The sequence below is a fragment of the Corvus brachyrhynchos genome, unplaced genomic scaffold, assembly GCF_000691975.1.
Source record: "Corvus brachyrhynchos isolate BGI_N302 unplaced genomic scaffold, ASM69197v1 scaffold14, whole genome shotgun sequence".
Taxonomy (NCBI): Eukaryota; Metazoa; Chordata; class Aves; order Passeriformes; family Corvidae; genus Corvus; species Corvus brachyrhynchos.
The window spans coordinates 10,094,771-10,111,975 of record NW_008239110.1 but is presented as its reverse complement, the minus strand read 5'-3'; positions in this window follow the sequence as shown (position 1 = coordinate 10,111,975).

Below are 17,205 nucleotides of genomic sequence, written 5' to 3'. Positions count from 1 at the left end.
CCGGGGGCTTCGTTTTTTTTCCCTTCTTCTTTTTTGGACTGTTTCAACATCAGAACACATCGGGACTTTTTCCACCGAGGTGGAGGCCCTGGTGGAGGGGGCCCCACCTCATCCCAGCTCCAAGGAGGAGGAGAGAGGCTACCTACAGAAGGATCCTAAAATTTTCCCAGGTTTTTCTCTCCACAGCGAGAGGTTCTATTATTTAACATTATTATCCTTTTTCTGTGTTTTTGTTAATTTTGGGCAAATTTGGAAATTTGTCCAAACCAGCACAAATTGTTAGTGGCGCCCAATGTGCGGCTCAAACCCACGACCCTGAGATTAAGTCTCATGCTCTACCAACTGAGCTAGCTGGGCCCACCAATTATTTGTTCTGGTTTGGGCAAATTTGGAAATATATCCTCTGAGAGAAGGCAGATTACAACCATCCCTCCCCCACCAGGTTCGGGAAAAAAAAGAATTTTTTTCCTCGAAGGAAAGTGAAAGAGATAAAACTATTTATTTAACAAACACACAGAAAAAGGATAATAATGCTAAATAATAGAACCTCTCGCTGTGGAGAGAAAAATCTGGGAAAATTTCAGTCCTTCCATAGGTAGCCTCGCTCCTCCTCCTTGGAGCTGGGATGAGGTGGGGCCCCCTCCACCAGGGCCTCCACCTCGGTGGAAAAAGTCCCGATGTGTTCTGATGTTGAAACAGTCCAAAAAAGAAGAAGGGAAAAAAAACGAAGTCCCCGGAAAACAAAAGTTCAACTCTCTGTTTCCAGAGAAAAGGAAAGCTGAAAGCTGGCTGGAAAGCAAGCAAGCAGGGTGCTTCCTCCCGCTCCTGCCTCTGCTGAACGCAGAGAGAGTTTTACCTGTGCCCTTGAAACATGGAAACAAACTGCAAACTGCTTTGAAAGTTTTGCTCGGTTTTGTCTCTCTCCCCTCTCAGGCTCAGTTTAAAGGCATAGAAAGGCACAAAATTAATTTCTGGGCATAGGGCAGCGATATGGGATACAAAGCATAAAGTCACCCCAAGACGCAATGACTCAGGAAAATGGAGTGGACAACTGAGAGTTTATACAGCAAATTTAGACATTTAATCTCATCAATCTGAGCTTTAAGAGGCTATAATTTATACATGCCTACGAAGAAACTGTTTATTAGGATAAATTTCAGACTTTGCATTGTTGGCAAATTGTTCACACAGTAACTGTTTCTAGTATTTATGCTTTTATAAGTAGGAACACTTCACTGTCTCTCTAATTGAATGATATCCAGAGTAACATTCTGGAGATACTCTTACGGTACTTTCCAACATAGCTTTTCAAATCCTTTAAATAGGATGTATACAATCAAGTATTTATATGTCAATACATATGTGTATACGTTTGTGTGTTTTGTATGAATGATGTACTCTTGAAAGAGCCATCGTAAAAAAGGAGAACGAAATAAAAAAAGATTAATCAGAGGATCACAAACGAGATATATGTGGAGAACTCCTCCGTGGTTTTCTTCCGAATTTGGCCAGAGTAGCATACATCTCTCATTACACGAGTGACTACTTTAGCATCTAACTGAACTCAACTGTGCTGTGTTGACAAGTGTCTGGATAACACCTGGAAATGCTGGCTTTTCCTTGGCAGTGAGAGAAGCTTGCTGGTAGTAAGTGTCTTTCAAACAGTAAATTTTAAAGAACATATTTGTAACCTCCAATTCCAAAATGTATTTTTAAATGATCAAATTTTGGAGCAGGAAGGCATTATTTATTGTGTTACAGCAAAGCTGCTAAATGAATCCCTGCTATTACTGAGGAGAAAAAAAGAAATATTCTTCCTATCTACAAAGGAACAGAAACACTGCTGCTGCTGTTTTCCCAATTATACTGTGTGCCCTGTGGCCTGCCATGGATATGACCTCAGCCGAGACTCTGTTGACACTTCATATTCACTTCTTACACAAGAAAAGAAGAATTTTCCACATTACTGCTGGTAGAAATTTTACACTCAGGGGCCAGCACTATTTTTATAACACAATGTGAAAAAAAAAATTATGTTTAACATAAATTGTAGGAGACACAGAGTGATGAGAAAGTCTAGAGAAATTTCAGACAGGAAAAGGAAAATTAAAAAAGGATGGGAGTCCTACTTCCAAGCTATTTATAAAAGTATTCTGTGCACATTAAAGATTTTTAAATAAAGAGACCATGCTGTAAATAGTCATGAAAAACTATAGAGATTTCTACTGCCTCAGGGAACAAGAAGAAAATCTAAATAAGCAAGAAGATGTAGAAAAGCTCCCTCCATATTCTAGATATAACATCTGGTATCTAATGCCTTTACATTAGAGACACATTTATTAAACAAATCACATAATAGTTGTTTTTTTAACATGTTAAAAAAGAAATCATCCACACATGCCCCATCTAACATTTTACTGGTATGTTTTAAAGTAATATTACTCTAATAATACACATTGCAGAATTGTCTGCAGAATGCTGTGCCCCAGAAGAGACAGAAGACGCTTCTAGTTCCCAGCTCCCAACGTATTGCCCACAGTAAGCATCTCCAATGAGCAGGATCTCCAGGTCTTGAACCCCAAGGTCATGATCCCCAGCACAACAGCTTATATTTGAGGCAGCAAGTTCCATCATCTTGCTTTGGAGCCAGTGGGACCTTGTTCTGAAACAAAAATCTCTCCAACTACAAATTATGGATCACCTTAACTCTCAATAAGAGGTAGGGCTTCATTTTAAATTCTAGAGCACTGAACAATGTGGGGATGGAGTACAAGGCCTGTGAGGGTCAGCTGAGGCAATTGTGATGGTTCAGCTTCAAGAAGAGATGGCTTTAGAGGCACCTAGAAGCAGATTTTCCATATCTACAGGAAGCAACAGACAAGAGGGACCCAGGTTATTCATAGAGATCCACAGAGGTAAACCAAAGACAGTGATCACAAAAAGCCAGAGTATATTCAAATTGCACTGAAAAAAAAAAAAAAAAAAGAATAACTTTTCACTGGGAGAGTAATTAAGTATTGCAGTAGGTTTCCAACAGAGCCTGCAAAACCTCCATCAGTGAAGGCTGGAGACACCAAAGCCCAGGTGTCTGAATCCAGTGTCCACTGTGAGCTGTGAGCAGGAGATTGCAATAGAAACTTACACATGTACCTTCCAAATAAGATGACAATTTTCTGAATTTCTTATTTGCTCAAACACAATGCTCTACATGCCTAATCTTCTGCACTTTTACATGTATCAAAATATTATGCAAATAGTTGTTGAAATACTTTCATGGCTACTAAATAAACAAGAAAGAGTAAAACTGAATTAGGAAAGTTACAGGAGAATAACTGAAATAAATACAAAATATGAAAGAAAGGGGATAGTCCAGTAAGAGAACTGGGAAAAAACTTTTCTGCTAAGGATAGGAGGAAGGAAGCAGTATGTTTGGGTCCCAAGCAACACTTTCAGAAAAGCAAAAAAGGAAAAAGAAAAATGTGCAGTGGAAAAAGCAAAGTGAAAATTACATTAACAAATTAGCTAATAGTCTAACTAGCAGTAGAAATACACAAAAGTTTACCTATGATTTGTGGGAATTGACTCAATGCTTTTTAAATTTTTAGAGGAGGATGACTGCTGTTTGAAGTCATTTTAGGTGGGAAAGGGGCAATACATTTGTTTGAACCTTGCATACCAGCTCTAGTGCCCAGCAGCCACTAGGTCAAGTAACAGAAAGAAGAGGTAGGACCTCCAGTGCCAGCCAGCTGCAAGACAGACCCATCACTGGCCATGACCAAGCCTTTCAGCAATGGTAGTAGCACCTCTGGGATAACGTATTTAAGAAGGGGGAAAAAAACCCTGGAAAAGAGTGACTGCAGCCAGAGAAGGGGAAGAGTGTGAGGAGTCCTCCCTCTAAGGAGGAAGAAGTGGCAAAGACAATGTGTGATGAACTGACTGCAGCCTCCATTTCCCATTCACCTGCCCTACTGGTGGGGAGGAGATAGAGAATTCAGGAGTCAAGTTAAACCTGGGAAGAAGAGAAGGGAGGGTGAAAAGTCTTTTAAGAGTTGGTGTTATTTCTCATTATCCTCCTTTGATTTTCTTGGTAGTAGATTAAAATAATTTGCCCAAGTCAAGTCTGTTTTGCTTATGATGGTAACTGGTGAGTGATCTGTCCTTTTCCTCATCTTTACCCACAAGCCTTCTGATACATTTTTTCTCCCTGGTCCAATCAACAAGGGGAGTGATAGAATGGCTGTGGTGGGCACCTGGCATCCAGCCAGGGTCAACCCACCTCATCTATACACCACAAAAGAAATTTAAGGTACCTTAAGACCAGTGGTGAATTTATTTTTAACAACAAAATCTCTATAAAAAGAGCTCTGCAATTTTCTGCATCATTCAATTTCTGGGAAAAAGAACTGGGAAACGCTCCCACAGGAAGAGGAGGGCAAGGCAGATTCATTCAGTATAAATGACTCTCCGATTGTTGCATGTTCTCAGAGTTCCCTTTTGAATCTTATCAAGGGGGGCCCTAGCTTCCAAAGCTAGAATCTTTCCCTGTAGTTTACAATATGATCCTGGATAAGCAAATACACCTCTTCCTCCAGCTACTGTGACTGAGATGAGCCATTCAATAATTTTTTCTCGCGTCATATCAGAACACACTTTTTAATAAGGTGTGCCTGAATTAGTCCCACATAGATGCAGCTACTTTAGTATTAGAGTTTGGATCCCACATGCATTTTCAAAGCAAACGCCTTGATCTTTTCTTCTTCCGTGCTTCGTCTCCACATTGTGAACCAATCTCATGAACTGGATATGTTTGTGATGAGAGGCAAGTGGAAATATCTGCTTAACAAGTACATCTAGGATACTCCCGCTGCTTTGTCATTTTATTAGACCAGATTGGTGCTTGCCTGAAAATAAAATCTAAAAATTAAAAAAAAGAAAAAAAAAAAATCAAAGCCTTGCATTGATAAAAAAATCCCACATTGAGTATCATGTACATATGAAGTCTTCAGTAGGATTGGTTTCACTCTGTAGAACTGCTTCTGTTGTTCTGTCCTACATGGTAACATGCATATAGCAAATTAGTCCAGAATTAGGCTTGCTTTAAAGCATTAAATCGCCAAGTAATATATTAGAAATAAAAAGAAATTAAAGTCCTAGGCATAAAACCTAAATCAAGAACGACAGAATAAAAGATTCTTAACTGTTTTGCAATACTAGATTTAGCAACTGAACCATCAAAAAATAAAAAAACCCCAAACAATTCATGTGAGATTGAAAAGAACCAATCATCATAAAATACTAACTTGTGGAAAATCTAAGGACATGAGCCTATGCATCAGATCACCTCCAGGAACACTATAGAAGTAGGTATAACGCTGTTTCAATGCACACCAACATAATAACAAGCATAATTTAAAAAACGCAGAAAACCTCAGAAGTCACTAATTCTCATTTGTGTGTAATTACCTGTAAAACATATGGATAAGTTTGAATCATTCAAGCCACTGATGTTGTCCGTGATCAACCATTCTTAATAAGCATACATGATCAGGAACTGTTCTGCTTTCTTAGCAGTGAGCTTGTAGAATTATCTGCAGAGACAAAAGCAGTAATAGGAAGAGGATATAGTACGCCCTGTGGAGTATTACTAGGCAGTACATTCATTAAACAGCTCTTATGATGCCATAAATGCTTTAGTCATAAGAACCAGACATAAAATCCCAGACTTCCTAATACTCCAATAGGGACTACTTTGCTTTTTGCAATAGACAGTTCCTCTTTCCAGAAAAACATACCAGTACCTATTTCTTTACTAATGCAACTGTTTTTGCTATGGAATATGCTCAGAATGTCGCAATTTTATATATTTTGTTATAGCTTTTATACATTAGATTGTCATGATAGGATTTTAAATCATTCACCTAATTAAAGCTATGCTAAAGAAATATCTCATGACATTATAAGGGAACAAAATTCTGAAAGGAATTATGGAATTGCAATGCTGTAACAGTCTGGAGCTGTTTTGCACATAGTGTTTCATGAAAGTAAACTGTTCCCGTATTTTACAAAGACAATACAAAAAATATCTCAACCTGCAGAGTTAATGGGAAAACACAGCTGACTCACAAAGGAAGTAGATTTGTCTTTTGTCTAGACAACAGGTGAGTGGTGACTGAGAGAATAATGACTTAGGGGACTCTGTATATAAGGAGTACACTGATCTGTTAAAAAGAGCATGTAATGGACCAAATTTGCATAGATTATCTCAGCTAATACTCATTTGTTCTTGTAGGAAATCTATAGTCTAGCAGAAACAGTTATGCATGTGGTTAACCACACATTGTAGACTCAGATTCGACTACTACACATGACATTTCCATTAGTCCTTTAAGGTGTTCATTAATTAATCAGTTGCCATTTAAAAGAAAACAAAAATGACTGACCAATTGAAGCGGATGAGAAGTGTTTAGACTTTGGCAGTATATAAAATAAAAATCAACATATAAATATAAATATAGAGATATAAAAAAAATCTTTTAAAAATGTATGAAATATAAACAGTACCTACTCATCCTGAAGTTTAGCGTAGGTTTTGGCCTAGCATACAACAGTCAGTTTACATGTGTCTGTACTGACTTCTGAGATCCAGCAGCGCTAGCCTCTGATCCCTTGTCTAGTCCCACCCCTTCAAATGGGCATGTCCTTCACTTTGGGAGTGTAGATAGTAATACAACTGAAGACAGTAAGCCTTAATATCTCTGGTTGTATGCATTAGGGAGTTTAGCGAGTGCATAAAGAAAAGTAACACCAAAAAAACTACCAGGATTGCAGATCACAATGTTATTCGATATGCAGGACTTCTTTCTTCCTTTCAAACCAACTGCTTCTGTTGCACTGTTTTATGATTTCAAGTCAGAGTCAGGGTATTTTGTCTGGATGGTTTGTATTTCTGTTATTCTTTCAGAAGGAACAATATTCATTGCTTTGAGGGGTTCTGCATCAACTGGAAGCACAGGTTATAACATATAGTGATATTAAGCATATTTTGGTAGCCATGGAATTTACCATATTTGTTAGAATATGAAAGATTAAGAGTTGGAAATTACAGAGCTTGAAAAACAGTAATATTAGAATTTACAATAGATTTGAATAAACATATTAAAAACATATTGTAGTCGCTGTTGTAGGATGGAACAGTTGATGCCTGTTTTCAGGGCTTTCTCCAATAATCATGCTTTTTCTTCAACCTGCAAAAGATACATCATGCAGACAACTGCCCCCAAGAGACATTGTTAAGTTAATATTCTCAACTGCTATGGGAATCAGAAACTCTCCCATTTTTTCTTGCTTATTTTTCCTCTATTCCTCTATATTGATCAGACTGGGTGTTCATTAGAGACACTGGTATCTTGTTAAGGTTTTCACAGATTTTAGCTGTACTTGAGATGGATTTATGCTTTCATTCTTTTATTCCAAAGGTGTAATCCAGCATTAATTCTTTTCTGGTTGTACCTCATGGGCCAGTCTTTAAAAGAGGTTTGGGGTTTTTTTTGGAAAATATCAGAGGGAAAAGGTACTCCAAATCAGTTGTCATTGTGCAGATATCTTGTATGAAGAGCTATTTGGAGGAAGAAGATTATGAAATCTTGCTCTAATTTTACTCAATATTTTTTATAATATTTTACAAACACATTGAAAACTGAATAGTTTCACTATGTTTCACTAGTCATGTTCTAGCTGATCAACTTTACACAAACTCCTCCTTTAGAACATAGGAAATGTTTCTTGAGTATCTTTGGGATTACTGGCATTATTTACCCTATCCTTCTCCTCTGGGCCTTACCAGTCCCAGAAATCTGCTTTCATATGGATTTGAGATCTTTAACATGCAAGCAAGATACAGATTGACATATCAGTTCTAATAGTGTCGATGTGAAATGACACATTGAAAAGAAAATCTCTACAATGTATGCAATTATCACTTCTCAGTGGAGGGGCTACTATATTTTAGAGCTATGGTCATCACTCAAGGCCCATGTAATACCTGTGCCCCAAAAAAACCCACAAAATTACGTGTATCTGTGATTTTCTGATTTTGAAGGTTTTCTTGAATACTTCCTAAGACAAGGTTATTGCAGATTGCCACTCTTTGTTTCATTCTCATATTTTATGATTTTAAGAGTAAAACAGTTTCTACTCTTTTATATATTTTCATATTTAATATGAAATATAAATGATATTTAAATATAAAAATAAGAACTTTAAAAAATATATGAATTTTATAGAATAGAAAGAATAGAATATTTCAGTTGTAAAGGACCTAAAATGGTCATTTAGTATACCTGCCTATTTATGTATAAAGTATGTCTGTATGTTTATCTGCATTTTTATTTGCACATAACATTGTTTTCAGTCACAATTATCCATAGTTGTTTATTCCTAGTTAAATGATACAATATATTTCTCTCGATTAAGTTTATTTACTATGAATAAAATAATAGCCAAGTTCTGTGACGAAGTTCTCTATTTTCAGGATTTGTCCAATTGACTTCAGTGTTTATTTTGCTTCAATAAGTCTCTGTAAAATCAATAATAGTTGAGATATTTCTTCACCCACACTCTTAACTAATGTGATGTTCACTCACCAATTCTTTTTTTTTTGCATTTGAAGCACCTTCATGATTTTTGTCCTTTGGATGCCTAGGAAATAGTAAGATACAGGCAATACTTGGGTAGATTAAGAAGAAGAGAACCTGTATTTGGTAAATCTAGCAAAATGCAGGAAGGCAAATGCCTTGTCTTGAATTTGAGATTTAATTCTGTGGCGATGCGATGTTTTTATTGTATGTTTGCATGTTCTTTGTACCCTAATGGTTTGTCCTTACCTTCCCCACTTCTACTCCCACTTGGTCTGCCCCAGATCCAAGCTGCTCCCCCAGTGCTCCCAAAAATGGTTATCCCCTCCCCTTATTCTGGTACCTTCCCTGCCAATCGCCCAAACTCCTCCCGAAGTTCTGGACTGTTCTGTGCCTGTCACCAAAGCCCTCCCAGTTTACCCTTATATGGTCCCCGTCAATCCCCTGAGATCCTGCCCCCTCAGATACCTCCCCTCTCAGAAATCCCCTAAACCTCGACGCCCCATTGGGGCATGTGACCCCTCTCCCTCCACCCAGCAAGACCATTGGACCAGATGTGAGACCTTCCCTCAAGCATCCCTCCCTCCTGATCCGCCTATTGGTCCCTAGTTGGGTTACTCCCCTTGTTCAACCCCCCTTTATAAGGTATGGTCACCCTGTAGCTGTTCCTTGTCCGCCGTGGATCCCTTCAATACGCTTGGCTTACCTTCCGTGGCAAGCCTCCCTGCTACTTTTTATTTTTCCTTTCATCGAGGGCTGTTGACTGCCACAGTGCCTGGAGCCTTCACTCCCCTGGGTAGAGCAGGGGCTTCAGAGGAGCAGCTTTAAAGCTTTGTCCATCCAGCTGCTCCCCACTCCTGCCTCACACCGCTGGAGCTAGCTTGGGCAGTGGACAGCAGTGGCCACTGCCACATAATTCAATTTAGAGACAAAATTCAGTTTGAGGCCAGAACAACAAATTCCCAGGAAATGCTTTAAAGCACTTGGTAGGGTGTTGAAGAGAAATCCTCAGTGCTGTGAAGAGAGAGATGAGAGTGCATAAGAAATATAGTAACATATATTTTTGCTTTATTTTGCCAGAACACTAATTTCAAGAAAATAGTAGAAATAGAGTGGCAGGTTGCTAATAAGAGCTTTAACAATAAGGCCTGCTTTAAGCCATTTAAAATGTAAAAGTTAGTCATTGGACTTTATCTAAAAGAAAAATAACTGTAGGAACATTGAGAAATACTCTTGTTGTGACTCTTGTGAGGGGTGGCTGGGGACCTGGAGGTGTTTATCCTGGAGAGAAGGAGGCTCGAGGGTGACCTTATCACTCTCCAAAACTACCTGAAAGGAGGTTGCAGCCAGGTGGAGATTGGCCTCTTCACCCTGGAAACCAGTGAGAGGACAAGAGGACATGGCCACAAGCTGGGCCATAAGAGGTTCAACTGGGTATGAGGAAGAATTTTTTCACTGAAGGGGTGGCTAAGCATTAGAACAGGCAGCCCAGGGTGGTGGTGGAACCACCATGCCTGGAAGTGTTCAAGAAATGAGTGGACATGGCACCTGGTGCTACAATTTAGTTGACATTGTGGTGTTCAGTCAAAGGTTGGCATCTATCTTGGAGGTCTTTTTCAAACTTAATAATGCTATGATTCTATTCCATGAAACTGAAAATTGAGGTCACTGTACAAATTAATTAAAAAAATGACAGATGATGGAATTAAGTCAACTGGATAAAAATGAAAAATGTGGTTATCATATGAGATAAGAGGAAAAATAGAATTTGAAATGGTATGAGAATAACAAGAAAAAGGAAATTAAGGATATTTAGACGTTTATGAAGACTTAATATTGGCACATGTCCAGTATGAAATTGGCTGTAAATGGGAGTCTCAAAACACATTACATTTGAACAAAAATAAAATTGTACAACAATGTATTATAAGACAAACTAGAAATGTCTCTCCTCTATTAAATATCTTCATATTCTACATACATTTTTCAATTATTTGCAGCCTCTACAGAGGTTAACTATCCTTGCTCCAATTTCCCCTGCCAGGTGTCTGCCTTGAGGCAACTTTACTTCATGAGGTTTCCAAAAATACACTCTGACCATTTCTGACAATAAGAAAATATGTTGCTTTGCTATTGATAACAAATTCTTACAGTTATTTATTGAAAAAGCTTAACTTTTTCCAAGCTCTGATCTTCCATGTTATGCACTGAAATTTTGCAAAAATGTTTTTCTGCAAGTAATATGGTCACTTTCTTTTTTTTGCTGTGAAAAAAATGATCACATTTGGACTTGCCATAAATTTCTGGAATTGTCATAAAAACAATGATTCATAAGGGAAATCTGGTACGGTAAATTTAGTTTAAAAACGGCAAGTCATGACTGGAATTTCTGACTACTGAGTGCAAACGAATATCTAAAACTGGATAAGACTTGATGAGCCAGAAAAACTTAAAATGAGACCCTTTAAAAGAAGGCCCTGAAAGGGCAAATACAATGAGTGAAAAAGGTGAGAAATAAAGGCTGAGTAAGAGGAAGGTATAACAGTATTGGGACTACGGGACAGAGAGGTTCAGGTAGGAAGAGGGTACCCGTTAAGTAGAGGAGAGAATAAAGATTGGAAGAGAAGTAGCCAGACCCACAGGCTGTTGCAGAAGTTACCTAACAATAACTGAAGGGAATAAGAGACCTGTACATCCTTTTAATCAATCTCTCTGTATTTTTGTTACGTGTTTTTTTCTCTCAATGGTTTTCTTTCCTTCCTGCATTATAGAGGTTTTACAGGTAATTGGAGGGTTACAGAAAGATTACAAAACCAACAGAAAAGGAAAATGTGAAGTAACACTATAGAAGAAAAATTGAAAGATTGAAAAAAGAAGAGAGCAAATTAAGGAAAAGGGGAGACGAAGGAAAGGAAGGATTGCAATGGGAAATCTGAGGAGGAAAAAATGGAAAAAGTAGTCTTAAGAGCAACATAATTATTTAGATTGGAAAGGAATTTTGAAGATCACCTCTGCTGAAAGCAAGGAGAACTTTGAAATTATAGCAGGTTACTCAGTGTTGTGCCTAGTTAAGTCTTTTAAATCTCCAGCAATGAAGGCCCAAAATCTCTCAAGGAGCCTGTTTCTATACATAACCATGCTCCGTGCAAAAATATCTTTTTCTTCATATCCAGCAAGAATTTCCTTTGAGCAATTTCCATTGCTTCTTGTCCTTGCATGGATGAAGGACCTCTGAGATCGGTGTGCCTCTTTTTCCTCTCTAAAGCCCTTGTACATAGAGAGAATATTTATCCCCTTTCCTCGCCTCTCCTCTAATACAATGTGCTCAAGCCTTTTAACCATCTCAGGATCCTTTTGCTGTATTTTCATTATCTCACTTGTACTGCAGGGACCAAATATGGATGTAGTGCTCCTGATGAGGCCTCATGAAGTCAAAATAAAGGATAATAATATGTCATAGAATAATTATTTACTGTACTTATGTCCATAAAATAGTGTTAGACATGAGATTCTGGAGCAGTGTCACTACCACCAGAACTCACTACCAAAAATAGTAGACAATCACAATGAAAGGACCCTGAAATTGAAAGTTCATCCAAACAAGGATGAAAAAATCTGCATTTAAAATGTCAGAAATAATCAGTGATTCACAAAACAAACACACAAATGTTTTAAACGAATCTAAATTTTGTTTTGGTGAATCCTATTCAACTATCTTTAAGGAAGAAGAAAGAATTTGTCTTCTAGACTCCAGGCTGAGTCTGCAGAATCTATTCAATAAGAAACAGGCAAAATGGGAAGAAGGAATTAGCAAAGGGCAATGGAGAGGAACAGTCTCTTCTTCTGAAACACAGAGGAGTTTTGAGCAGAAAATTGCTGGGTCAGAAATTAACGTGGAGCCCCACAAAGCCATTTCTTAAAACATTGCTTTTTAGTTTGGGATAATAATTCAAGTACCCTTACTAGGAGTGACATAAAAATGAACCCTGTTAGAATAAATGGTAGTGCTGAGGTTCACCTGATGAGCAGAGGCTGAGCAAGCCATATGTTTACACATAGCTTCAAAACACTGTGGACGTTGAAAGTCTCCGACAGTTATGTATTTAGAAAAGAACAGACCTAAATTTCACAGAATGTTCAAAAAGAAGAATAACATGGTGATATCAGCACACATTGCAACAGGCCAGCTGGCTTTTGTCTCTTCTTTTTTTGCTTCTGTCTCATTGTCCATCGATAGTGTCACATTTCAAAGGAATTGTTTTAATTCAAATACTTGAAAAAATGAATAGATGTTCCCTGGCCATGACCCACCAACAGAATTCTAATTTCAAAAAATGCATCTCCAAACACATCCTTTTTATATATTTGAAAAACTACTAGAATCTAACACTTCTTGAGAGACAACTGACAGCAAGCACTGAAGCTTAAAGTGATGTGACAAACATGGCAGCACACTGTGGTAAAACAATTGAAGCTTGTAATTAATTTCTATCTTTAAATTCCCATCAGTAATGCTTTGTTGGAAGACTCTGACAGGGTGGAGCTATCAAAAGGGAGATTTTCAGTTGCAAAGGTTACAATACTGTTTGCATATTTACTATGGGGACCACCAGATAATGATTCAGAACAATAAGGAAGGAATACACAGACCTGTGTATTTAATGAAGTCTCCACAGTATTAGTATTCCTTATGAAATATATTTAATATCACAGGGGCAAGAATCATCTTTGTGTTTCAAGTCAATGGAAGGAGGGAAAAACACCTTGTAACATTCAGTTCAGAGGTATAGAAAGAAACCATAAATAGGTCACTGTAAACATTGTTCTAGGGATTTCCTTCATGAATCTCATCAGGCTGCAACAAGGCTCAAGTGAAAAAACTCTGAAAAAGGAGGCAAATATACTGACAGACACAGAATTTCAATTTAATTTCTATTCCACAAGAGGCCAGCTGTGAATGATTCCCAGTGTGATTTTCCTTTGAACACAATCCTGCTGCCTACCCTTTATAACAATAGGGAAGAATGTGAAGTCAACATCTTGCTCCAGGTGTCAAATCTCCCATGGCAATGCCAAGCATAAGACACTAATTAAGTAAAAAAAATCCATTCTATTTTCTTACTAGAAATTTTTTGGTTACAATTTCTTATTTATTTTAAATGGTATAATTTATAATGTGAAGGAACTTCGTATGTACACATACATATAAATATATTTGTGTGTTTATATACATGTATATCTAAACATACAAAATTTTTAAAAAATGCAAATACCCACTTATTTTATTTGTTCGAAACTGAAGATGTGAGAAAATAGTTGAAGTTTCCATCTACTGTTTTTTTGTTTCCTTTTTTTTTCAAAAGAATGTGGACATCAGAGCTTATATATGTCCAAATAACAGCTGGAATTAATGGAGTCCAGAGTCAGAAAGATGATAATACAGTCTTTTGAGCTTCTTTGATCCTTTGGCATCTTTGTGTTGCGTGTTTTCGACTATGCTGATAGAGGTTTCAGAATTGCTGCAATGATGGCACCTATCAAACACAAGCAGCGTTACAGTAGCCAAGATTTGACAATAGGACAATCCAGTTCTGCATGTGTGGTTTTTCTGGGGAGGAAAGCCAGTGTAGACTTTCTCAAGCAAAGTTGTAACATACAGCATAGCTCGATGGAGCCTACAAACCCAAATGAGTCTTTTTCTAGTATTGCTTATTTTTCTCCATTGTGTATAAAGGCAGTTTGAACAACAAGTTCTTATCCAAACACTGGTTAAAGTAAGTTAGGCAAATTTTACAGCTGAAGTCTTGTACCACAAAATTGTTCATGCAGGATCTCCCCTACTCTGGTACATGGTACCCTCTTTATTGTTACCCATTTACATTTTGGAATATCTAAGATTACTTGCATCTACAGCTCTGTTGGAAGGTTGCTTAGAATGGTGTTATCCATTACTTCCTATTTTCCATCAAGGCATATGTTTATGCAGTGTGTTCTTGAGCACCATCTACTGGTACTGTTTCTATATCTAAAATGTATACAGTCCTAAAGCAAGCTTATAATATTTTCCCTGGACTCAGAAATCTGTTATTCAGCCACCTTGGTGCAACAGAGTAATGTGGTATTTATGCAAGTGATCTGGTCTGATACTGAAAAGAATGCTAATCTTAGCTGGAGAATAGGGAGAGATAATATTTCCTAATACATAACTGTTACAATAAGGGAAAAGCTTACAATTAGCATCTCTTTATTCATCTCCTGAAATGTAGTAGAATTCATCTTCCATTTAAGACTACCTGTGTAGCCGAAAAGGAACTGCAATTTAAAGGTCATGTTATTAAAGACACCTAGAGTTTCATTTCAAATAGGCATAGTTTAGTTCAGGGAAATAAATATTAAATACTTTTTCCAACTGTGAAGGAAATTATTATGCCAGCTTTACAGCAAGAGAAGTGATATGCCTGTAAAAAATGCTGATCTTAACCTGTTGACAAGCCTGGTTAAAATGTGCTTTTAGTATAACAGTCAAGTGCTGCCCCAGAAGACCTCTGCTTGTAATTTATTCATTCTTCAGAAAAGGAGGAGTCAATGTTGAGAAAGGAATAATACATTTTTTAAAATTCTGTCTCAGAGCTGCTAGCAAGAACTTTGATTTATTAAAACTGAAATAAATTCAAGCACCTAATTTTGGTGCCCTCAGCATTTGTATGACTTGTTACTCCCATTTTAGATGCCTATAACGTTGAAACTATGCTGGCTATTTTCTCATGCCTACGGCTCTGTTCTCACACTGGAAGTGTGAAACTACAAATCCAGAATGACAAATTATTTGTGATCAAATTTTTTGGACAAATGTCCCTGCCATATTTGTACTGGTTAAGTAAAATATATAGCCCACTGCTAAAAAAAAAAGCTGAAGATCTGTGGTTTAAGTGGAGGCTTCTTCACTTCTTTGGCAGAATGCCACTGAATCATGAGATCATATGTTAAATGCTGTAGTAGTGTTCTTACTGATAGTAAAAGCATTTTCTATCTAGATCTAGATCTAGATCTAGAATGACATATTCAAACTACTTACTGCAGTCCCAATGCATAAGGTATCTTATATATTACCCTGTATTTAGGGTTGAACCAAAACTCCATCTCTCTCAGTAAATAACAGGAAATTTTTAGAGTTAAAACAGGATATGAATGTAATGATACAGCTTAGAGTTTTCAAGAACTGGAAGCTGCATCTGGAACTCTGCTCTTTGTATTTCCTATGGAAATATTTTTTCATAAATTTGCCTAGTTGTTTTTTGAATCATTTATGTTTTGGCCTTCGTAACTTTTTTTGGTAATGAAATCCAAACTGCAGTGGGTAAAAATCCTGCTTTTCAATTATTTTAATCTTCTTGCACAGTAATTTCTTCTGTTTTCTTTTCCAGTCTCCTATTAGAAACCATTGAATGAAAACATCATGTTTGTTCTTTTAAGACCATTCATAGTTTCACTGGTTTCTATGGCATACCCATTCCACATCATTACCCATAAGAAAAACATTACACATCTGATGATTCCTGTGTCCTTTTCTGCAGAACCTCTTGTGGAAGCTTTCCTTTCTGCACTATATCCTGAGCTTTCTTTGTGTGCAGACCTACTTGACATGTGCTTTTTCATATCTCTCACTGCCTGTGGGCTGCTGCATGACTGCAGTAACATTGCGATTCTCCTCTTTGTACCTACAGTTGTGTATCACACATTCACGTGCACTGTTGTAAAATAAAACTGAACAGATCAGCAGCTGTGCAGTTTACATATGTGAGTATTAGAAAGTTGAGTTTCTATTTCCCCATCTTCTCCCATTCCTCGCAATCTCATTTATTTTGTCCAAAGTGTTTCTCTCGCTGATACATTTCTGGTCCTGTTGCTGGTCAGTGTGAGTTATACAAAGGTCCAAGTTGCCTGTAGACTAAATCTCAAGTATCATTACATTTAAAAGGCCACAGACTATACCTGCAAATATACCCTTCCACTTAGAGGTTGCCATCTTTTCATTGATCCTCCATTTCTGTTACTAGTGCTCTGTTGTAGTCCTATGAACTTTTAAACTTCGGTTGGCTGATGTGGAATATGGACTTATATTTGTTAAAGGGGTTGTGTTACAGTGCGGATACTGTAACATGCGTATCAGACAACGAGGCCCATGGAAAAGAAATATATATGGACTGATTCTTGCTAGATGTTTCAGAGATGTTTATTTCTCCAGCCGCATGGCCGGGATCTGCTGAGGGACCGCGGCAATCACAGGACCCGAGGCTCCTTGCCCACACAAGGGAACACAAAACAACCAATGGGGAACGAGGCTTACCAGGGGCTAGGAAAACCCTGTGCCTCCCCGCCAGGGCCTCTCTCCCAGGGCGGCAGGGGGGAAGGGACCCTGACATTTCACCAGTTTATTTTTAACAAAAGAGATTTAAAACTTTACATTGAAAACAACAAGGACAGTTTCAAAACAAAACAAGCCATCCTCCTGAGTCTTTAAATGTCCAAACAGATTCTCTGGAACATCTTAAGGCTAACAGAAGGGAGACAG